This window comes from Dermacentor andersoni, chromosome 1, assembly GCF_023375885.2.
Source record: "Dermacentor andersoni chromosome 1, qqDerAnde1_hic_scaffold, whole genome shotgun sequence".
In the NCBI taxonomy this organism is placed as follows: domain Eukaryota; kingdom Metazoa; phylum Arthropoda; class Arachnida; order Ixodida; family Ixodidae; genus Dermacentor; species Dermacentor andersoni.
In genome coordinates this window covers 122,419,341-122,442,883 of record NC_092814.1, presented here as the reverse complement: position 1 = coordinate 122,442,883, position 23,543 = coordinate 122,419,341, and the positions used below count along the sequence as shown (strand labels likewise).

General features: G+C 49.3%; 1 protein-coding gene across 1 annotated transcript in view; it reads right to left on the bottom strand.

Moving 5' to 3' along the window:
- The window catches only part of LOC126544018 (putative acyl-CoA synthetase YngI), a 155,293-nt gene that overhangs the window by 130,894 nt on the left and 856 nt on the right, over nt 1-23,543 (bottom strand). The gene's annotated exons all lie outside the window — the stretch shown is intronic.

The following is a 23,543-nucleotide window of genomic DNA, read 5'->3' as shown; positions in this document are numbered from 1 at the left end:
TCGAAGAGCATCAGTTAGAGCGCTAGCTAGTTCAGAATACTAGGGAGATAATAAACATTTTTATTGGGTGAATGCAGCTTTGGAGAGGCGTCCTCATTCCAGAATGCCTTGAGCTCGGGCCGCGTATACCTAGGGATGTAACGCTGATAGTACACGGCGACTCGTAAGAAAGATTGGATATCGGTCTCTATGTGAGGCTGCGGGGAAATCTCGTATCGCAGCCACATTTAGCTCACAGGGACGGCGACGGCCTTGTCCGATTGCGTGACCGAGAAATATCACTTCCGCTTGCACCATTTGGCATTTTTGTGCCTTGACGGTTAAGCCTTCACGCAAGCGGGCCAGCACTGCCCTCAAATTTTGCATATGCTCCGACCAGGATGCAGAATATATCGCGACATCCTCTAAGGCAAGGCGAACTCTTCCTGTCTTCGCAACACTTTGTCCATAAGGCTTGAGAAACAGTATATACGGTGGATTTTTCAAATCGAAGCTTAAGACCTTAGGGTGGAACGCTCCCAACGGAGACATGAAGGCAGCATATCCGCTAGCCCGATCTGTGAGCAGAATCTGCCAGTAGCCTCGAACTAGATCCAGGGTAGAAATGAATCGGGCGCTACTAACTTTCTCGATGCGCCCTTCGATGTTTGGTACAGGATAAATCTGATCTTTAGTGATCGCGTTTAGCCTGTGGTAATCTACGCAAGGACGCCAATCTTTGCCCGGCACCTCAACAAAGATAAAACGCGAGGTGTAATGGCTCTCGCAACGCTCGATCACATCTAGAGCCAACATTTTTTCCGGCTTCGCATCTGTAATCTCACGTAGGCGCGGTGACACTCGATAAGCCTTTGAACGTACTGGCTCCGAAGAAGTGAGCTCGATGTTGTGTGTAAGAACCGATGTCCTTCCTGGCCTATCTACAAATAAGTCCTCAAACTCTTTCAGGATCTCCCACAACTCAGTCATTTTTTTCAGGCTCCAGCTGCACTTTAGGCCCTAGTTTCCCTAATTAGTTGTTCCCTAGCCTCTCTGTTAGTGAATGACACGAGTCCCGGCAGTTCTACCGGAATCTCTTCGCGAATGTTTACCATCATGCTTAGAGCTACGCATTACCTGTAAGGCTTGAGCAGATTACAGTGATAAACCTGCTGTATCTTCCGATTTCCAGCAGGCTTATAACGTAGTTCGTGTCAGAGAGTTACTGAACGTTTGCGGGACCTTCCCACTGCATTTCGAGCTTGTTTTTCTGCGATGGTAGCAGAATGACTACTTTATTGCCGACTTCAAATCGACGGGTCCTGGCTGTCCGGTCGTAATACACCTTGGACCTATGCTGTGCTTTAGACATGGCCTCTTCTGACAACTTCTGCGGCTTGCTTAAGCGTTCTAGTAGCTTAAGTACGTAGTCGACCACAACTGGGACTTCCCCGCGTCCTTCCCATGATTCGCGGAGCTTGCGCAGCGGCGATCGCAGCGAGCGACCGTATAAGAGCTCTGCTGGCGAAAAACCGGTTGCTTCATGAGGCGAAGTCCCCAGCGCAACCATGGTAACAGGCAAGCACCGCTCCCAGTCTGTCTTACTTCCGAAGCATCACGCCCTTGACGCGCGCTTCAAATAGAGTGTAGCTTCCTAGGGAATTGGACTGCGGATGGTACACCCAGCTATGAATGAGCCTTGGCCCGAATCGTTCTAGAAAGGTCTCGGTTAGGGCACGAGTAAACACGGTGCCTTGGTCGGACTGTAGGTCGGCGAGAAAACCAACCCGCGCAAATATCGAGAGGAACGCATTAACAATTCCCACCGAACCAAGCTCTTTAAGTGGAACCGCTTCGGGAAACTTAGTAGCGGGGCAAATCGCTGTCAATATATGATGGTATCCCGAGGTTGTTACTGCAAGTGGACCTACAGTGTCGACTACGAGCCGGTGGAAGGGCTCAATAATCGGCACTAGCTTCATCGGCGCTCTTGCCTTTTCACCCCGTTTCCCAACATGCTGACATGTGTCGCAAGTTGTTGCAAATTGCTTGCTCTACGTCGCGGAAACGACCTGGACAACAATACTCCTGTAAGTCTATCCTTAGTTCTCTTGGCACCTCAGTGACCAGACCAAGAGCTTCCGTGTGACAAGCGCAAAAGATCTTGTCGGTAAGCCTCGGGCACGACCAGCTGGTCAAATGTGACACCCCTGCGATCTACATACTTCCAGTACAGTAGGCCGCCTCTCTCATAAAAATGCACGTTTTCCCGTGCAACACCTTCATTTAGGTTGCTTCGGATGTGCCGCAGGCTGGGGTACTTGTTTTGCTCGGACGTCAAGGCTGAACTGTCCAGCCGCTGTAGGCCTTCCGACGTAGGCGCTACAAACAAATCTGGCGACTGCTCTTCCGATAACTCGGCTGCTGCCAATATCGGGACCTCTGCTTGTGCGGATCCAAACTCCTGCGGTTCCAACGCGGCAGCATTCTCCATCTCTGATTTCTGAGGTTTCGAAGAGCCAGCCACCTCAGTTCCGCGACGGCTTTTGCAGTTAACTCACGAGCTTTTGATCTCGTTAGTGCCATCACGCTATAGGCTTCCCGAGGATTAGCCCTTTCTCGCGCAGAATCTGATCCGACCTATTTCAGAACAGGTAAGGGCGGAGGAAGCGTACGCGATACGGCAGCTTCCGTCTCAAGTGTGGAGAAAGGACCTTTAACAGACACCTATGTAGCCGGAAGACATGCAGACCTTCGGGCAACACCTTCCGGAGTGTATGTGAATCAGTTCTTGATTAGCCAGCTTTGGTGTTGCCATGTGTATGTTACTTTCGTTTTTTCGTGCGCACTTGAGAGGGTGTCTGTTCTCTTTTACGTGTAGTTCTCTACTTATTCTGTTTCTTTAGAAATAAACTGTTAGTTGCGAGTAGCGCCCGTGTTCGTCGTTTCTCTCTAGCTCGTCTACGTCTTTTTCGCACCGTTGTTTGTTAAGATGGAACCACACCAACTCGCCCAGCTCTCAGTTTTGATGAACTCACATTATTCCTTTAATCGCAACTAGAATATCCGCTGCCCAGGTCTGCTGTCTAGTCCATACTCCCGTCTTCCTGTCTCTTGAAAGGCCTCTCATCAGGTTTGGGTGTTAATCTAAACGAACAAGCGCCATGCCTATCTGTAGATTACGCGGTGAAAACGGCTGAAAATTCAAACGGTAGCGTGCGCCCTACTCGACAGAAGAGCTTATCTCACCTCCAGCAGACAAGGCGTCACACGTTGCGCCTCCGGTGTTCCCGTGAAACGAATAGCGCGCAAGATCGCCACCAGGGGGAGGGGCGGGGGGCGATCGGGGATCGCTATTCGGAACGCGCGTTCGGTAGCGTTGCGCGCGATTGGCTTAGATTGACTTCGTCAGCGACTTCGCCAACGTGTTGATTTACGCCCCACGTTAATTTTAGAGAGACAGATCTTCAATGTGCGAGCGTAAGGTCATAATTCAGAAAACAGGACAACCGCTCACTGGGCCGCATCGAGGCACATAAATTCGTAGCTACACCAGGCGATTTTTTTTTAGCTGTACCAAATTTTTACAGATTGCCTGTGGCAGGTAACACAATTCTAGAGCTTGAGATAAATTACTCGACGAGGCGGTCATTACTTCTACGAGAAATCAAAAGGCTTATGTGAATAACTATCATAATTGCACAAATTAACTTTTTAATTGCTTTACGGCTCATATTTCAATCTACGAACTGTAGCATGTAATTTCGCAAGGCATATCCCCTTGGAACAAATTCTCAGAACTACACGTACCAGTTTTGAGATATTGATTCTCAATGTGTCCGACGAAATGCATTGGCATTCCAGTTATTTTTGGGCTTCAATGCAAAAAACAGCGTTTTCTTTAAAAAGTAAGTGGAAGAACAGTGCATTTTTACCGCAAGTTTGACGGCGCATACCTTGAAACCGGTGCACCTTCGGTGTACGGTTTCAGATGAAGATAGTCGAATTCTTAAATGAAAGGTTTCGCGCAGGACAACTTGTGCCATGTCTTTATAGCCCGTGTTTCGTGTGCAATGTGTCATAAAAATACAATAATATCGTAACTAGAACAACGTTTCAGTATTGCTTCACTGAAATGAGCTGGGCATGTGAGGGAAAATGCTGATTGAAACGTTCATTAACATGTGAAATGCGAGTCACCTGCGTTCAGACAGACATATCGGCGGCAAGCGCGTCCGTTACAGCCCGCAAACTCATTCTCTTCCTGCTAAGAAATAAAATGGACGCTTACGCCCTAGTTCCGCGTCTCGCGACGGCGAGACAGGTATACGCGTACTGTGTGCGCAGGACAGCTTTCCGAAAACAGCCCAGGAAAACGACGAAAGGCTCTCCCTCTTGTTTTCCTCCTTCACTCGCGTTGTAACCGCATTCTCCGTTTATCCGGCGGATGTGCGCAGCGCCGCAACTGTGGCGAGGAAAGTGACGCTGGTGCACCGATAAGCAGGCAGAGGCACCACAGCGCTGAGCGGGAAGGTAATTGCGGAAAGGTTGCCAAGCGAATTTGCTGCTCAGGTAAATGGACAAGCGTGGGCCGTTTATAGCTGGCCCCAACAAGACCAGCCGCCAGCAGGATGTCCAAGCCTTTCCACGACCGGAAAAGTATCACTCCGCTGCTGCCGCTCCTGTCAGACCGGCGGAGGCCGTCAACTGCGCGCGCGTGGAAAGTGACGGCAAGACAAGAGGGATGCCTGGAAGCGAAGCAGCTTGCGCCTGAAAATGACACCTTTCGCAACGTTCGCAACAGCAGAAATAGCGAACTCGAGATAGCGCGCGCCGTCAACCCTACACGCACACGCGCGAACACACGCACGACAGCCGAGGTTTGGTACTGCTCATGCGCAGTGCTGAAAGGTCATGACACGAGAGGTCAACGCTAATGATAACCCAGTCGCCAGTATTCCATATCTGCACACCTTGTCTCACCACATGAAAAATGGTGGGTAGTAGATTTGGCGTAAATGTCGTCTTCTTGGCAAGAAACAAATTGGGCCGCATATGCGCAACGGTAGGAAGAAAGGTTGAAGGGAATACACAGAAGTGGAGTGATTGTGATGTGAAACACCGTGACGGGTTGGTTGACTGTGCAAAGTGTGTAATCACATGCCCCGGTCTTGCGGGAAATGGTACATAGGCCTGACAGGACGGTGTTTGAATAACCGATTAATGGACTACAGAGCTTCTTTGAAAGGGCAGCCGTCGTCTAATATGTGCCTACTTTGCAAAGAATACAAGTACAAACCGCCGCTAAAGGAAACCGAAGTGCTGCCAAGACACAAAGACAGGATAGCAAGGGAGATTGCTGAAGCATTTCTTATTCATAAAACCGGTGACATGTGCGTCGCAAGGCCATCGGCGAGTCTGCACGAACTAGAAATTGATTACTTAACCACTAATCTTTAAGGTGTCACACGTGTTCATGCCAGAGCATATATTTGGCGTGTTTTTTAAAATAAGCCGTTGTCGCTAATCTGCGCTTGTCCGTGTTTTCTATCTTGTCCCTGTTCGTTTGCGCCATTCTTTTTTGAGTATGGATTACCAATGCGGCCAACAGTACTTCTAAGGAAACTTATCATTCCACGCGTTCGGTGTATGCTTTGCTGGGCCTTCCGTCCGTGCTTCGCTGAGCGCAAACAGTGTTCGCTCGAGCGAGCATGCACGTGAGGCTCCTTGTGACGGGTTGCAAAAAAAAAAAAAAAAAAAAAAAAAAAAAAAAAAAAAAAAAACGAAAAGAACAAAAATAAAAAAATGATCTAAAACAACGCATTAGCAGCCGTATACCACAGTGTGTTTGTTTCTAAGGGTTAAAACTTGCTTCATTCAATACTGAGCCTATATAAAAATCAGTTGCTCATAATTCCTGTCAAAGAACATCGAACTATACATCCAAGTGCGGACGAAGTCACTGCATAAAGTCTCTCTAGCCTCCAGAGCATTGACTTCGCCGTTGACTTCGTTCAGTATAAAACTTGGCACAGTTAATTGCCTGGTTTCTAAGAAAAAAATGGGAAATTTGCCTGCACTTATGGGGATGCGAGGTGCTACCGCGACCATCGCTAGTAACGTTGACCACGACGGCGCATGGATGGACGGATGTTATGAGCGTCCCCTTTGGAACGGGGTGGCCGATTGCGCCACCAAGCCCTTGCTATTACACTGCTTAATGGTGGCGCAAGCATAAACTTGTGTCGCCATCTGTCGTCATCTACAGGAAGCAGCGTTTCAGGCAGGGCAGCCGCCTGTTCCAGGAGCGGGAAACACGCGGCAGCCCTCCCTGAAACGCTGCTTTCTGCAGATGACGGCAGATGGCGACACAAATCTGTGCCAGAAACATGCCATGATTAACTACTTAAGAGGGAAAAAACGAAATCAGGAAAGAAACATTTAATGATAACTCAAAGGGAAGCTCATAACTTTTTGAAGCGAGATTAGGATGCCGTAGAACACGCGCCTATAAAACGAGATATAAGAAGGAGGGAAAGCTAGGGAAACGATGGAGCATGTTGTATTAGAATGTGAATATATTGCCCAGCGGTCGATTTAGACACCACTGACCTCTTTGAAGCCCTTGGGTTCAGCGAGAGCAGGGGAAAAGTAAACATGTCCGCAATAGAGATTAGTGAGAGGCGATTGGAAGATTGGTGGATGTAGGGAAACGACAAAAGACGGAGACCTACAAAAGCAAAGTTCCCAATAGGGGGTCAGGAAATTTGGTTGTGGGAGTTCATCGTGTTTTTCTTTCTTTTTTTTTAACCTAGGTAGGACATTAGGCAGTATAAAAGCAAGAGCTTGGCGACGCAATCCACCGCCCCGTTACAAAGGGGACTCTCAAAACATCCATCCATCCAGGGCCGGCTTTTCAGACGCCATTTTTCCCATAGACAAAAACAGTTTCTCATTTTTATCTTAAAAACAGGCCACTAATCGTGACAAGTGTTATACTAAACGAATTCGACGCCAAAAGGCGATCGTTCTGCAAAATTTGAGCAAGAACAGTGCAGCGGTGAGCGCAAAATCTTTTTTTGAACACGCGCAGCCAAATATTCAGGACCCTGTATGGAACGGAGTATAGTTGCTCATTCTGTGAAGCAAACGGTTCAGCAGCCATGCGACAACGGTATCGCAACGTTGAATGAACGACGCGGACGACGACTGCGAAGACGGGTAATGATTTCTGTGCTGTTTTCGTCATCTGCTCGTCTACGCAGTCCTTCAGGCGTACGAAACGGCTAATAAACCACCTCTGCAGGATGAAAGCCCATAAAGCGCGAATGCGTCAGTAGGCACGAGTTCAGCATCCCGAAGATTGTCTCCCCGTAGGGCAAAGTGCGGCGCAGTGGCCTAGACTCACAGTAACGCATTGCCATCACGGCGGCCAAGGCCAGCCACTTGTGAACGCCGCGTAGCAACCTTCTTTGTACCGATAAACCAGACCGCACTCAATTGGAAACCTGTAGCGGCAGCGGACTGGCACAAGGTCTCATTTGCCAACGATCTGCAGAGGCCAAGCAGGCGAACCCTCGAGGAGACGAACGGAGATTTTAGCTAGCCAGTTTTCGAGAAATGAAACTTTTACCGCCCGAAAGCAAACAGGGACGTGCGGAGGCTGGTTCGTCAGAGCATGCAACGCCGGGAGCACGTCGCGTAGCGTGGTAAAAGCAGGAAAGCGTCCTGGTGGTGTTGGCATTCAAAACAATCTCAGTCTTTGTGTCAGAACACAAGCAGGAGATGGCGATATGCGGACAGGTTAGACAAGCTCCTGTAGAAGAGAAGGCGTGAGAGAGCGTTCTAAGATAATAGCATCCCAGCAATCCCCTCACCTTCTCCCTGGCAATGATCCAGCCCTCGAGGCATGCGGGCACGCAGAACTTCGCGGCACAGTAGGTGCGCCTCGCAGATGGGAAGGACGGGGAAGACCCCTGTCATGCAAGAGGAAAAATTGCTCCTGCTGGAGAGAGCAAAGCAGAGGCGGCGCCTTCGCTGCCAGACCGGACTAAAAAAAAAAGGAAGAATATTGCGTGCGTCTGCGTGGCACACTTTCACCTCCCTCAATACAGCGTCCCTCCCGCCCTCATTCTCAAGGCAGCAAGGCCACAGGCGGGGATTACCTTGAGAGCCGGAAAGGCTGTGGAAAGTCGGACTGCGTTTGCAAACAAACGCCAGCACTTTCGGAAGCTTCCGTGGACGAGGCTGACGCTTCAAATCCATAAATGTATACACAGAACTGGAGCTGACAGCAGTGGCGTAGCTAGGAGGTAACACACAGGGTACATGCCCCCCCCCCCCCCCCTAAATTTCTGAGTTAATATGCAGCCTGCTCAGACTTTCTCCCCACCTTTCGCCCTCCCCGACCCTGCTCAAGTACGTGCCGCCCCCCCCCCAAAGAAAACAACAAATCTGGCTAAGCCACTGGCTGACAGCACTCCTTAAGCTGTCAGATAATTTTGCAGTTTTTTCCTTGTTTGTTTTCTTTCTTCAAAGCCTCCAAACTAAACCTTTCCTGCTCCGCCCTCTTCTTAGCTGACGTTCCCGAGCATAATAGACACTCGACACCAATACATTAAAGTGAGGCCCGTTAAGAAAAACAAAGAATTTTTGAACTCTGTCTTTAACTACCTCGTCAAGAGCCACCATTCTACCACACACACCCGTATTTCGTAGGTCATTGATGTACTAAATTGTTGATTGAAAATCGGGCGCCAACGCTAGCCCTAGAGCTACGAGATCAAACAATGGCAGTGATTTATGTTTATACCACCAGGGCTATTTTACTAAAGAGAACAAGCCACGGCGGCCGCATTTCGATGGGGGCGAAATGCGAAAACAGCCGTGTACTTAGATTTAGGTGCACGTTAAAGAACCCCAGGTGGTAAAAATTTCCGGAGTCCTACACTACGGCGTGCCTCATATAAAAACTGGTTTTGGCACGTAAAACCCCATAATTTTTTGTCTACAAAGAGTATTAAACGTTTATGACCATTCCGTGAACGTTCCCTTTGTTTTGCTCGTTTGTTTTTGCCATAGCGAAATCACATTGTAGCACGTAGTGCATCTTGTTCTCTTTAATAAAATAGTTCCGGTGGTGTAAACATAAATCACTGCCATTGTTTGATCTTGTAGCTCTAGGGCTAGCGTTGGCGCCTGGGTTTCAATCGACAATTTAGTACATCAATGACCTACGATATATATATATATATATACACACGCACACGCACACACACACACACACACACACACGCACACGCACACGCACACACACACACACACACGAAGTACTTGTACTTTTCCTCCCAACTGCACAGCCCGACGCGTAAAAACCGCCACGAGTTTCCTTGAACAGTAAGAGCCACTCGATATATAAGGAAACTTCTGCGTTATTCAAATCGCCCCCATGATATTGTCGTTTTGCGTCAACACTTCTGTTTTTTCTTTTCAGCGCCGGGACACCGCGCTCGTGTGGTCGGCGCGGGTACAGGCGGAAGCCAGCTGTCTCCGGTTAATGATGGGCAGCATGCACGGGCTCGCTGCAAAGAGCGCGATGACGAAATCTCGAGCCAAGGCTGAATTGCGCAAACGACACCTCAAATAAGCGCCGCACACGGCCACCACGGAATAAACAAGGAAGAGTGTACGCGACAGCACAAATGGGCGCCAAGATAACGAGACCACACATAAAAAAAGCGATAATGTGAGCGCGTGCCGTTCGCTGCATTCTGCGCCGCAGTGAAGCTCGCACTTGCTTTAAGAGGCAACCGGCAATGTTTTATACATACATCTCAATTTCCAATATACCACACAACTTTCAAAGTGCAACTATCAGCATTTTTCATGAAAAGTCTGTGCCAGCTACGCAAATGCTGCTTACGCGAGTGATTTACATACACAGATACAAATACGTAAAGAAATGAATTAACAATTCCCTTTCAATTCCGCGATTATACTGTGTGTTTATATAGAAACTTGAAGGCAAACGTATTTGAAAGCGAATCTAATTAGTTTGATAGTTCTAAAGCGTCTGTTTTCCGAGTTATTTATCATGAAACCCGACTCTCACTAAGCTAACCTCGCAGTCGGAGGGAGTCTCGACCCAAGGACTAACGTCTGCTGCGTCACAATGGGGTTGTGGCGCAGCAGACTTTGCGGAAAAGGGGAAAGGCAGTCTTATTTTTGTCAGCAAGATATAGCGGTTATAAGCGCCGCCAGGCATCGAGATGACGTGCTACAAGGAATCAGCTATACATACGTCATAAGAGAGGTTCGCTTGCGTGTCGAGACTCGCGCATCTGAATGCGAAATTAGCGTATACTGAGCAAACAATTTGAATATATCAGAACACAAACGCTTTAGAAGTATCAAACAAAATAGAGCTGTGTTTGAACACGTTTGTCTTCACGTGTCTAATATAAACAATACCACCTTCACGAGATTGTTTAATGTATTTATTGGCTTAACTCGTTCACCACAATTGTGACCGCCAAAGCGCACAAGCCACCTGTACAAACAGAATTTGCGTACCTAGCTAGCATAGCCTTATTATTAAAATTAATGGACAGCTTTGGAGAGAAGTGTCTACAAGCGCACGAGTAAGCAGCGTGGAATGATGTATACGTGCCACAGAGCATGCACGTTTTCAGTTCCATTCGCTGGTGAGAACGCAGTCAGGTTACCAGCGCCCATTCGGGTGACGAAACAGCCAACGGGTAAGTTTTCAGGCAGCAAACTGACAATTCTTAAATTGCAATATCTGCAGCAGAGCAATTAGTAACAACCCCATTGGTGAACGTTTGCTAATTGGTCGATCTTGCATTCATTTCTATGGAAGTGACGTCCACCTCTTCAAATAATCCAGTAATATTTGAAACTAGTCTGTTTATGTGGTCCAACATGACATTGCAGTTGGCGTTTAAGAACGCGATATTCATAGTGTCTGCAAAAAGAATAACGACTAAAAAATTCACCAACGATTAGGATACTCCCTAATGCGCAATTTGAGCGCAGCTCTATGCGTGTTTTCATTTCGCGATATATTGGCTGGCGCGGACAATCTGGCTCGTGCGGCACGTTCCAAACGGAACAAAGTGTGGCGCGTCTGTCTCGCTGATCGGTATAGATCGCGAGAGGCAGGGCGTGGGTGCGATTCATAGCAGCCGCCGCAGGCAGGCCTCCGCTCATGCAGCGCCTTGTTCCCACAGAGACGACGCGCGCTACTCGGGCGCCATACCGTAGCCATCGTCGCCGCATAGCCCGTCGTGCGCGGCGCTATACGCTTCTCACGCTTTCTCACGAGAACGGCCTTTCGTCGCGGGGAAGTCGTGCCACAAGCATAGATCGGCGCACTCACTCACACTCACTCATTTCAAAGGCGTGAGTGCGAGTGACTGTGAGCGGAGGTGAGTGTGAGTGAATGCCAGTGAGTGTGGGCGGAGGTCAGTGCGAGTGAGTGGAGGTGAGTGCGTGCCAGTGAGTGTGAGTGGATGTGAGTGCGTGCCAGTGAGTGTGAGTGGATGTGAGTGCGAGTGAGAGTGGATGTGAGTGCGAGTGAGAGTGGAGGTGAGTGCGAGTGAGAGTGGAGGTGAGTGCGAGTGAGAGTGGAGGTGAGTGCGAGTGAGAATGGAGGTGAGTGCGAGTGAGAGTGGAGGTGAGTGCGAGTGAGAGTGGAGGTGAGTGCGAGTGAGTGCGAAGGTGAGTGCGAGTGAGTGCGAAGGTGAGTGAGAGTGAGTGCGAAGGTGAGTGCGGAGGTGAGTGCGAAGGTGAGTGCGGAGGTGAGTGAGAGTTCGAGTGGAGGTGAGTGCGAGTTCGAGTGGAGGTGAGTGCGAGTTCGAGTGGAGGTGAGTGCGAGTTCGAGTGGAGGTGAGTGCGAGTTCGAGTGGAGGTGAGTGCGAGTTCGAGTGGAGGTGAGTGCGAGTTCGAGTGGAGGTGAGTGCGAGTTCGAGTGGAGGTGAGTGCGAGTGGAGGTGAGTTCGAGTGGAGGTGAGTGCGAGTTCGAGTGGAGGTGAGTGCGAGTTCGAGTGGAGGTGAGTGCGAGTTCGAGTGAGTGCCAGTGAGTGTGAGTGGAGGTGTGTGCGAGTGCCAGTGAGTGTGAATGGACGTGAGTGCGAGTTAAAATTAAATTATGGGGTTTTACGTGCCAAAACCACTTTATGATTATGACACGCGCCGTAGTGGGGGACTCCGGAAATTTCGACCACCTGAGGTTCTTTAACGTGCACCTAAATCTAAGTACACGGGTGTTTTCGCATTTTCGCCCCCATCGAAATGCGGCCGCCGTGGCCGGGATTCGATCTCGCTACCTCGTGCTCGGCAGCCCAACACCATAGCCACTGAGCAACCACGGCGGGTGTGAGTTCGAGTGAGTGCCAGTGAGTGTGAGTGGAGGTGAGTGCGAGTGCAAGTGAGGGCCAGTTGAGCCGAGGTGAGTGCGAGTGAGTGCCAGTGAGAGTGAGTGGAGGTGAATGCGAGCGTCAGTGGGCGCTTGTGAGTGTGAGTGGAGGTGAGCGTGATCGTGAGTGAGAGCGAGGCCTGGAAAATTATGGTGAGTGAGTGTGACTATTCTCCCACACTGCCGACCTATGGCCACCAGTGTCAGCGGCGACAACCTCCAAAGGAGCGTCACATCGAACTTTACACGTAGCCGCTCACCATCGCCCCTGCAGGAACAGTGATCCCCGTCACACGCGCAGGTACCGCGGACTGACCTTAGCAGCTGACGACGCGGACGAGCGTAGCCCTCCCTACCTCACGGCGTTTATTCTGAGCCGTCATCCGGCGAATGAACATTGCAGTGAGCATCACTGGCGCTACGCTACGCTTTGCCTGAAAATAGGATCCCGCGGCAACCGCTACGAACACACATTCTGCGTGTTTATTCCATGTTTTATTTCGCTCTCAAGTGAAGTTCCGACGAGAAAAGTTTGCCAAAGACTGGTGCCTACTGTTAGCGGCGGGCGTGTTCGTGTACTCTGTCGCTGCGTTTTTCGTCGGACGGGGTCGTTTTTCGTCGTACCGAGCATCTCGGCGTCAAACTTGGTCGTGGCCTCCGCGCTGCATTCAGGCTCCCTGTTACGCCAATACGTGTAGCAGTGGAGGATCATGTTGCGTGAATCCCTATTTAGGATATGGCCACTCTTGTTCTTGTCGAGGCTCCTTGGTGGTGTGGACATCGAGGTGACACAAGGCTCGTTCGGCAACAAAGTCCGAAGTCGCTCGGCTCCACGGCGGAAAACTCGCACGCAATGCTTTGCGCGAACTGGCGAGATTGCAGGCTTGCAAAAAAATAATAATAATAATAATGAAAAGGAAAAAAAATTCTGAGAACACAAAATCAAAAAATATTAATTTTATGCGATTTAAAATCAAGAGTATTTATTTAAAACGATGAACGAACCTTTTTTGTACCTTCCTGCCTCGACCGTATTCTCGCCCCAGGTTTGTAATGGTTGCGATAAATGCATTGTTCTATATAAGTACTTTTTCAATAGCAACTGATTCATTTTAACCTTGGAAAACGAGTAGTAGATACGCCGTGTACATGTGAACAAGCGCAAAAGCCATGCAGAGCTGCTCTTTCTACTTTTGTCACTTGCAATGAAGCTAAGGAGCAGACGACGGGCAGCGTTGTAGAAAGCACGGGGTTATTTTTCTGTCGCTATCCGGCATGTGCCGTAGCACATGAGAGCTCTACTTTACCAGTCATAAAAACACAAAAGTCTCGAGAATTACGCGTTTCGGGAGCATAACTTTTAGAGCGGGGCTATTTCAGTCGCGGAGGCAACCGGCTGTCGCGCTTCGGTCATCTGGGCGGGGCCTCCCCTTTTTTCTAAAGTTGTATCCGACTATAGTTCACCATAGCTTTTTGTTCTCACTACTCTCACCACCTTTGCAAATAAATTACTTTCGTCTTGGCTGCTTGGACGATGCCTAAATATTTCACATCGCAAAAGCGATCTTTTGCCTTCCGCGAAAGCCACATGCAGGTTCATCGGACTGCGTCGCTCCGACAGCAACTGTTGTGGAACGGCCGAGTGTTACGACGCAGGGCATACAATGCGACAGATAAAATGGCCAGTAAGCCGAGTAATATTTTCGCAAAAGCTCAACGTAATCAAGGGAAGCTCACATGGCGCAAAACACGTCGCCCTATACCTACGCGTTCCGCTCCGGTGGCCCAAGATTCCCAAATTGTTCGGAAAAACTCACAAACGCACTCTAAACAAAAACACCGCCGGTATCCCACACTTTCGCCGATGTGGTGGCACTTCGGAGATGGGGCGCCATGATATATGTGCTTGGTTTAATTGGGGGCATATAAGGGGACAGTAAATTAATCTGCAGTATAGACTAGTGAGATTTGAGGCGTAAAGGAAGAGCAAACGTGCAATCAGGCGAACTTTCTATATTTAATATTTGATACCTCAAATTGTAAAGCTGTTTAAAGATTTAGATGCCTCTGAAATGTTAGAAGAACTATAGCTTTGGCAGCGTGCTCTCTTCCCCGTTGCAAAGGGGTTGGTCATATCATAGTCATCGTCTGGGCGGCTGTACATAGTTTTATCGCAAGGTCACTTACTGTTTCACGCAAGGCACAAGATAAAAAAAAATAAAGCAAAAGAAAGGACGTGTAGCCAAGCACTTCCCCCTCTCAAATCTAAATCAGATCCTTGCTCCGTGCGTCAACGGAAGGGCGGACGTTGTTGTGAAACGGCACAACGTCGTGAATATGACCATCTGCCATCATCACCCATGACGGCACGCTCCGCCATAACAACACTGCTTTATGTAACTTTCAGAGGCGTTTATTTATTTTTTAATCTCGTATAGTGCTCTCTGAAAACAATGCATTATTGCCGATCTTACAGGCTGCTGCAACACACTGTATCACAATGAATTAGTAATGACGAACCTAACTGGGCGCAAATATGAGGAGACTGGCAGGAGACGCAACTTTACTCTTTGTTCAACATAGTCTCTCATGCGAAAAAAAAAATTAAGGCTGATTCTCTCTTTCTCTCGGGTAGCCTGACGTTATAAACAACAACAAGTAGCGCTCCCGTGGTTATATCTTCCCCGTGACCTCCTTTGCAAAGAGTGGTGACACCACGCAAGAAGCCGTTCGTGTCTTATCAATTCGAGCGATAGCAAGGCCGAGAGGCTTGCGCTTGCCATGGAAGGACAGGGAAGTCCGCATTATGAGTGGTCGTCCCTGCCCTCCATACAGGCTTTACTGAAAAGCAGTGCGCCACACACATGTACTAAGGCGAAAACTAGAACGAAGGCGGAACGGGATAAAATCGTTTTCGTCATCGTTCTTGCGTTCCATTCGACGTGTTTTAGCGCCCCGCAGTCAACACGGCAGCTCACGGTATGCGATACCACTTGAGCACGCAGAAGTTGCTCTCCAAGATAAATTAATGCGTATCATCTCGGACTTTCGGCCACGTGACTCTTGGCACGTCGCAATTTCTTGCTGCATATGAATAGCATCAATGATGACTGGCACCAATTATTAAAAATGGAGGGGTCAAGAAAATGTTACACTCATAGCACCGGCCGTCGCCAGAAAATTCATCTGGCAAGAATTCGCTGATTAATAATTATCAACCTCCGAGTTTTCAGCTTTAGGGAGCACTGTGTAGCCCAAGAGCGCGTATCACTCTGAAGACGAACCCTTACGTGACGAGTACGTGAAATCAGCCGTACAGGCTTTGCGGGCTCTCTGATGCAGGTAAAGCCCCTCCGTCCAGCTCGGCAAAAACATGTATGGAGGGGGCTTTAGATGCAGGCAGCTGCGGTTCCTTCTGGCCCGATTTTCTTTACACTGTTAGACACGGCCAGCCGAGTGCCTGCTGCCGCAGCCTCAACAAGGTATCGCCCACTGTCGCACACACATTCCAAAGCTTTTGTGCTAAATGGCGGGGATCGTTGACCTACCGACGTCGCACTGCGCTTCAAGCAACCTGTGCACGTGTGCACAAAAAATGAGGGCGCGTTCGCGTCCGACGAAGTACACGTGCCGTTTGACGAGCGGGCCCCGAAAAAAAAAAAAAAATTAAATTATGGGGTTTTACGTGCCAAAACCACTTTCTGATTATGAGGCACGCCGTAGTGGAGGACTCCGGAAATTTCGACCACCTGGGGTTCTTTAACGTGCACCTAAATCTAAGTGCACGGGTGTTTTCGCATTTCGCCCCCATCGAAATGCGGCCGCCGTGGCCGGGATTCGATCCCGCGACCTCGTGCTCAGCAGCCCAACACCATAGCCACTGAGCAACCACGGCGGGTGAGCGGGCCCCGAACGTTGACACCACTCAGCTCTCGTTCTCAGCGAGTTCATTGACGCCATTCCAGAGATGGTGAAACATCTCTTCGAACCATAAAGATTTCCGATTTTTCGGGAGCAGCGCGCGTTTTGCTGCCGTAGCTTCCTCGAGAGCATTCATGCTTCTTATAATTTTCCTGTTCCTGCCGCCCCCCCCCCCCCCCCCCTATCCCCAAATGCACGTAAATATATAGAGTAAACTCAAGTTAATCAGCGCCAACATCCCTTTTGCACGCTTTCCGACCTCTTCGGAAATACAACAGCACGAACGAGTTGGCGCAAGCTGAAAGTGAGAGAAAACGGCACCATTCACAAATTTCCAAACGGCTATCCTTTCCAAAAACATGTCCTTTACCTGCCGGCTCTGGTTTCCAATGAACAGGGAGACACTGCAGAGGCAAACGCGCCATTCTAAGAAAGACGAAAGAAAAGGGCTCGTGACCGCGTTCGAAAAACTGGACAATCGCCCCTTTACAGAGGAAAAAGCTCTAGGACACCGGTCCAGGCGGGCTTCGGCACTCGAGGCCTAAAGGGCTTTGTTGAAGTTTTTAAGGACATGCGAATTGTGCGACCATCTTTGAGTGTTGTAGCGCGTGGTATCGCGTTCCTGTGTGAATATTCCGGTTTTCTTTTTCCCCTCTTCTTCTTTCTCCTTTTATTCCCTTTACATCTTTCCCCAGCACAGGGTAGCCAGCCGGTTTCTTACACTGGCTAACCTCCCTGTCTTTCCTCCCCTTTGTCTCCCCCCAAAGAAAGACGTAGAAAACGCCTCATAGGCTCAGTGACATCTGCGCATGCAACCTCGCAATATGGAAAAAAAAAAAAGTGAAGGAGGCGTTTTTTTTTTTTTTTTTATTTCGCCAGCCTGTCCGCTCTGATGCTCTCGGTTCGCGTTTATTCACTTATGTGGCATGAAAGTAAGAAACGTCATGAGCGCGTACCTGCGGCCTCCATATCTGCTGCAGCCCCATGGCTTATTTGCACGGCCAGTAAGCGTAAATGACTGCATGTATGCACCTCACTCTTCATGCGTCACTAAAGAGGAGCGTTCACTGCAACACACACGCACGCACAGGCAAGCACGTACATAACTGGCGTACAAGCAGGGGCTTCAACGACGTCAGTTTTATGAGCGCCGTGACGGATAAGTTGGCACTGAATGATATACAAGTGCAGTGCACCGGGCAGAATTTTCGCTCTGAAGGGCAAATCAAGCGGCCTGCGGAAATGTGTGAAACAAATGCAAGGTGTACGCGCTGCACCGCTCATATACGTATACGATACAGACAGCAAAAATAGTTCTTCCAGCGTAACTATTGCGTAGCGGAGTTCAGCTGAAGCCTATCATAAATACGAGCGTAATAACGACGGCACTCAAGGGGCTCCAATACTGGCCTCAGCCCGACATGCACTACGTGGCGTGCTTAACGAGATAGTGAGCTCAATGACTGAACGAACGCAATGGTTGAAATTATTAGCAACGTTCTGCCCGAATCTGCGCAATAATCCCATTTCACTCACTCTCATAGCCTGTTTCGTCTGCGGAACCAACACGTTCCGTCGCCTACTCTTTTCGCAAACGACTACTTATTTTATTGTTTGTCCGGTGTCTATTTTTTTTTTGTTTTTGTTGTTGCAGGGCGTTGACAAGTCTCATTGCCTGGCTTAACTGCCTCGTCATTGCGCAGACTGCGATCGTCGCGAGAAACACGCAGCTCGCTATCTGCAAAAGCCAACACCAACAGCTGGCCACTTCCAGCCGACACAGTAGTATCGCACGCGTAACTCATCGGCGGCAAGTTGTCTTTTCGTGCACCATCATTTTTTCTTGTTATTTTTATATTTCAATTAAAAAGAGCAGTTAATTTCTCCTGTATTTAGTTGCCTTCGTTAACGGCCTGTTGGTTAACTCTCGCTGACGCTCGCGGTAGGCAGCTTCTTCCTCAGGAGTACGCACTACTCGTGGTCTTCCCATAGTTGTAGCTGGGATGGAATGTGCGGAAGCACTAATCCAAAGCTCCGTATATTGGGTGCAAGGCCCGCCACTGGATATGCGGGCGCTGCAATCGTTTTGACGATTGGTTGGATTGGTTCGACGATTGACCGTGTTTCTTAATTAACGAGGTTACACACACGTTCGGCTGCGACGGAGAGAACGACTTCAGTGACAGTATGCCCGCAGTCCGCCGTTCTCGCTTGCGTTGGATGTCTCGAGTTTGTTCGTAGGGGTGGTTAGCAGCATCAGCCCGGCATTGCCGCTTGCGACTCTTCAAAATTAAATCTGTCCGTCACAGAAGACAACCCCATTACGACGGCAGAAGAGAAGTGAAATTCTACTCTGGAATGACGAGCGGCAACGGAGCCAGCTGTGGAAGAAGACAATGACGCTCGAGCCCTTGCTGATGACGACAGTTTTAGCGAACTCCGACAACGACGGCACATGGTCCGCATAAACAGCTTCGCTGTAAAAGTGTGCAACGAGCGCGCATGCAACGCTGTACGCCGCGTACCGCGTCACGGACGACGGACGATCAGAGAGCGATCAGGGAGCCGCAGTCGGTGCATCCAAACGCGTTCTCTTCTGCTGGCCGCCTCGTCGGTGCGCTGCGACTCGTCGCACCTGCGCAGTGTGCGGCCGCCCGACACCTGTCCAACAAGCAAAACGATCCCTCAAGCCACGACCAGCATACGCGCGTGTTTTCTCGTAAACTGCAGGTGGGCTAGCCATAGGTCAATGCGTCGTGATGTACATGTAAAGTGTGCTGTTGGTCATCGACTGTGCATTATTACTGCAGTGCAGTGAGAATGTGCTGATTTATGTTCACAAAAGCCGGCAAAAGTAGCTAGGACCGGCTTCACGGTCTAGTTTGTGGAGTTCACTGTGAACTTCTTTCAACGCTAGAGCACAATACTGGGACATGACTTTCGCAACGGAATTGCGATGGTACGATGGTACATCGCGATTGGTGCCGTTGGTCGGATCATTATGGCGTGCGCACGTCCGCGCCGCCCGGCGGGGTTGCACGGCGGAGGTGAGAAATGCAAACAAGAATTGGCACGAGAAGATGGCCAACTTCGGGCATCACGGAGGCTTCACGAAGGGTGACGTCAGGGCCGCTCCTCAGTTCTTTCCTTTCTCCATGCCAGGTACGAACGAGACTTAGTACAAACAACATAGTTGTACAGCAGGATTTAAGCAGCTATGAATCTCATCGGCACGCCTTCTGATCGGTTCCTGTCGACCACCACCCGTTGGTCACTTCCAGCGGCGGTGTTCGCGGGGCAAAAACATCTGGCGAGCCTACGGTGTAGTGGTATAGCGTCTAGAATATACAAGGTGCTATTATGGGTGCACTGTCTTGCATATTCACTGCCAAATTTGTCAGCTGACTGGCTGCCACGGCCTCTACAATTGGATTAAAACACCGACATGTAGGAATTTAACAACCGTCAAGGTGTCCACAATACGACCAAGTCAGCGGCACGCAGCCGCATTTTTGACGCGAGGCCGGGCGTCGAGCAGCCGCCGTTGGAGTGGCTCAGCAAAGTTCGACGCTTGGCTGCCGGTTGTACGTTCGCTCAGTGAGAGCCATTGTTTAATGCGTTGGAAATAGCAGGCAAAGCTCCCACTTCATCCATCGCAGGATACGTCGCTCACTTTCGCTTGGCCTTTCCGCTAGAAATATAAAGAGGGGCCGCTAAGGTAGCGGCTGTATATTCTTCTTTACTGCAGGAGATCCCCTGGATGGATGCTTTGAGCATCCGCTTTGAAACGGGGCGGTGGGTTGCGCCACCAAGCTCTTTTATTTTGCCTAATGTCTTACCTATCTGTCTATTTTTTTTTTTGCACAGAGAAAATCAAACTTTCTGAACAACTATTAGAACTTTGTTTTCGTACGCCTTCGCTGTTTGCGGTCTCCCTACGTTTCTGCCACCAAGCCTACAATCGCGTTTTACTAATCCTTACTGCGGACATGTTTACTTTCCCCCTGCTATCCCTAAAACCAAGCGCTTCAAGGAGGCCAGCGGAGGCTGGCCTCCTTGACCCGTAGTGGTCAAACCCGTAGTGGTCAAATTTAACTCAGAGCCCTCTTCCACAACATCCCTTATAACAGACTGCAGTCGCGGCACATTAAAACCCATAATTAATTTTTTTCCCTGGGACTATTTATGTCACAAGCACGCAATTTTCTGCCCCAGACCGGTCGTTTTCATATAAGTGATTCTAACGCGTAAAATGAAGCCGAAAATGAAGCAATGACAAAGTGGCCGACGATAGCCGTGCCGGTCGTTGAAAAATTGAGTTTGTGATAATATTCCGGTGAACAAGCACTGAAACGCTAAATGATGGGAAAATCTACCAGCGTTCGAAGTTCACCCTATCGAAGTAGGAGGAAACCTGATCGATGCCCGAAAGCAACTTATTGGAGTCAACAGGCAATGAGCAACAGCAGCGCCAGATATGTAGTATCAAACGGTGACGAGACACTGAAGCCGCAGATCGGTGCGCATTCTCGCTATGACTTTAACGTAACAAGAACATGTTATACATTTGCGGCACGTCGATTTTTCGGCCTCTTTCTTTTCTTCTTTTGGCAAGATGCATTAACGTAACATCTTGCATGTCCAAAGTCAGTCCTCTTGAAGGTTGGTCTGATAATAGTATTTTACTGCTCAACGATAAGACGCGTGACCGCAATAAGTAATAAATTACGTCACAACTGCTGCCCGCGGCACACAGAAAAAAGGCTGAAACATAGGTAGGACAAAAAAAAAGCTTTATCTATGTGGATGTTCTATAGAGAAGAAAATTGTGTGTTCACGTGCGCGGCCATGCGCACGTCTGAACGCCTCCGCAACGTACGGCTCCGCAACGTGTGCAAGATTCAATACTTGCCTTTTAGGAATATTCAGTGAAAGGATAAAGCATGATGGATTGGTCTCCTTTCTGGCTCATCGGCAACTCACATTTTGGCCACTAAATGGTCGCTAGGTTGGTGAAATTTCAATAGGTTAGCACAAATAAAATATGCGGATCCCACGCACTGTGGGAATCGATGTAAGCGAAGATTTCCATGCTGTTTTCTTTGACTGACGATAATTAGCGGTTATGTTGATAGTTAATGTGTAATTTCTTCAGCGTTTAGCCAATACGAGAGTGGTGAGTTGACGTTAAACGTTACCTCGTGTACACCACTGATGTTTCTCTGCGTAGCACACAGAACACACAGGGAAACATGTTTGCTTGAGGTGTTGTACGCCATTGTTCATAATCTCGGAGAGGCTTGAGCATTATCATTGCCTCATATGGCATCGCATCGTGGCAGGAGTGTTAAAGTTTAATTGAATTATGGCGCGGTACGTGCCAAAACTGCGATCGGATTATGAGGCACGCCATAGTGGCGGACTGCGGATTATTTTTGGCACCCTGGTGTTCTTTAATGTGCACCTAAATCTAATTGCACTAGCGTTTCTCTATTTCGCTCCCGTCGAAATGCGGCTTGCACGGTTGGGATTGAATCCGCGACCTCGAGCAATGCCATAGCTGTCAAAGTAACGCGGCGGACACAAGTGTTGATTTGACGTGCGACCGCTTCCGAAGTGTCGCCTAGACCCTTAGGTGTTTTAATGCGGCTTTGCGTTTGCACGCCTTGCGTCAGCTGTCCGCTTGACAAATTTGCATGGTGTTTATTTTTCAGAAATAGCAGAGGCGTAGTACCGCAACGTACCTTCAGTTTACCCTCAGCCACTGCTTCCTTGCGTTGTCACGTCTTTTCCCTCTCCCTCCTCTCTTTGTATGAGAACTACGAGTGTGGCAAGGCTGTTATTTCGCGACTGCGTCGGTTCTAAAGAAGTGGTTAGTTGTGAGAAAGGTTGGCGCTATCTTCCGCAGCCCTTGAGGGAGCACGGCGCAGAGCCAAAGATGGGTGCCATCAGCACCCGGTGTTTTCAGGTGGCCTCCTCCCTCCCAAGTACTGATCGAGCACAATGCTGCTTGGCTTTGGGGATAGGACGAGAGCCGGCGTAGTCAGCATGGTGTGGCCGATTCTGCCGAGGAGATGTTCGTTTTACCTATTCTCTGCCTCTTCTCCCCTTTGCTCTCTACAGTTCTATCTATGTAATAGTTCTGTGGAAACCCGCAAGGTGGATAGAAATAATTATTGAAGGGAAAATGAGACATCCACTCAATCGTGGCAATTACTACAAAGGAAACCCATAGTGGTTCCTCGAAAGAAAAGCCTCGCAGTTGAAAATTTCGTCCTGGTCCGGGACTCGAAACCGGGACCACCGCCTTTCCGGGACAGCCGCTCTAGCATCTGAACTAACCAGGCGGCTCGGCGATGCCAGGCCGAAGTCGAACTTATCAACAACTCGAAGCAAAGTGGCAGGAGCGTGGCAGAGATCATAGGCGACGGGAGAAACTCGTTTGGATCTTTCCATCGCGTGGCATGCGCACAATGCCGTCTGGAGCTCCCTGGGTGTCGCCACACTAGCCTCTTGGCAACTGTTATACATGACCCCTCTCAAAAGCATTGCAGAAACTCCAGCGCTTTCTACTAACGTGCAAGACCAGAGGGGCCGTGAGCTGCAGATATTAGTGAGCTTGAGATTAGTGCGCTTGAGAAATAGCGCACCCAAGTGTATTTTGCGCACCGGAAGCCCCACGGCCGTTTGCGCCCCCTGACCTTGAGTGGTTCACTGTACCTCGGGTAGCCAAAATCTAAAAATGCCTATTGAACGGATCCTAATTCCTTTGCACTATTGGGTCGCAGGGCCACACAAGCGTGTTCACCAGTAACGTAATTACAAAACAGGAACCTCAGCTGTCAGATTACGCTTGCTATGCACACGAAGCTAATACAGCAAGTTGCAGCTACGCCCCTCTGCGGTGGCCTATATTTGGCGTTCTGCTGTTGAACACGATGTTGCGGGTTCGATTCCTGGTCGCGGCGGCCGTAATGGGATGGGGGCGAAATGAAAAACGCTCATGTACTTGAACTTGAGTGCACGTTAACAAACAGAGGTGCTCGAACTGAACCTGTAGCCCTCCACTACGGCATCCCTCATAGCATGTGTGTTGCTTTGGGACGCTATAAACCAAAACAAACATCGAAGCTCCTAAGCGCATACTGCTCTTACAGCTATAAAACAACAGACGTAAGAGTTGGTCACGACAACACGAAATGTAGAA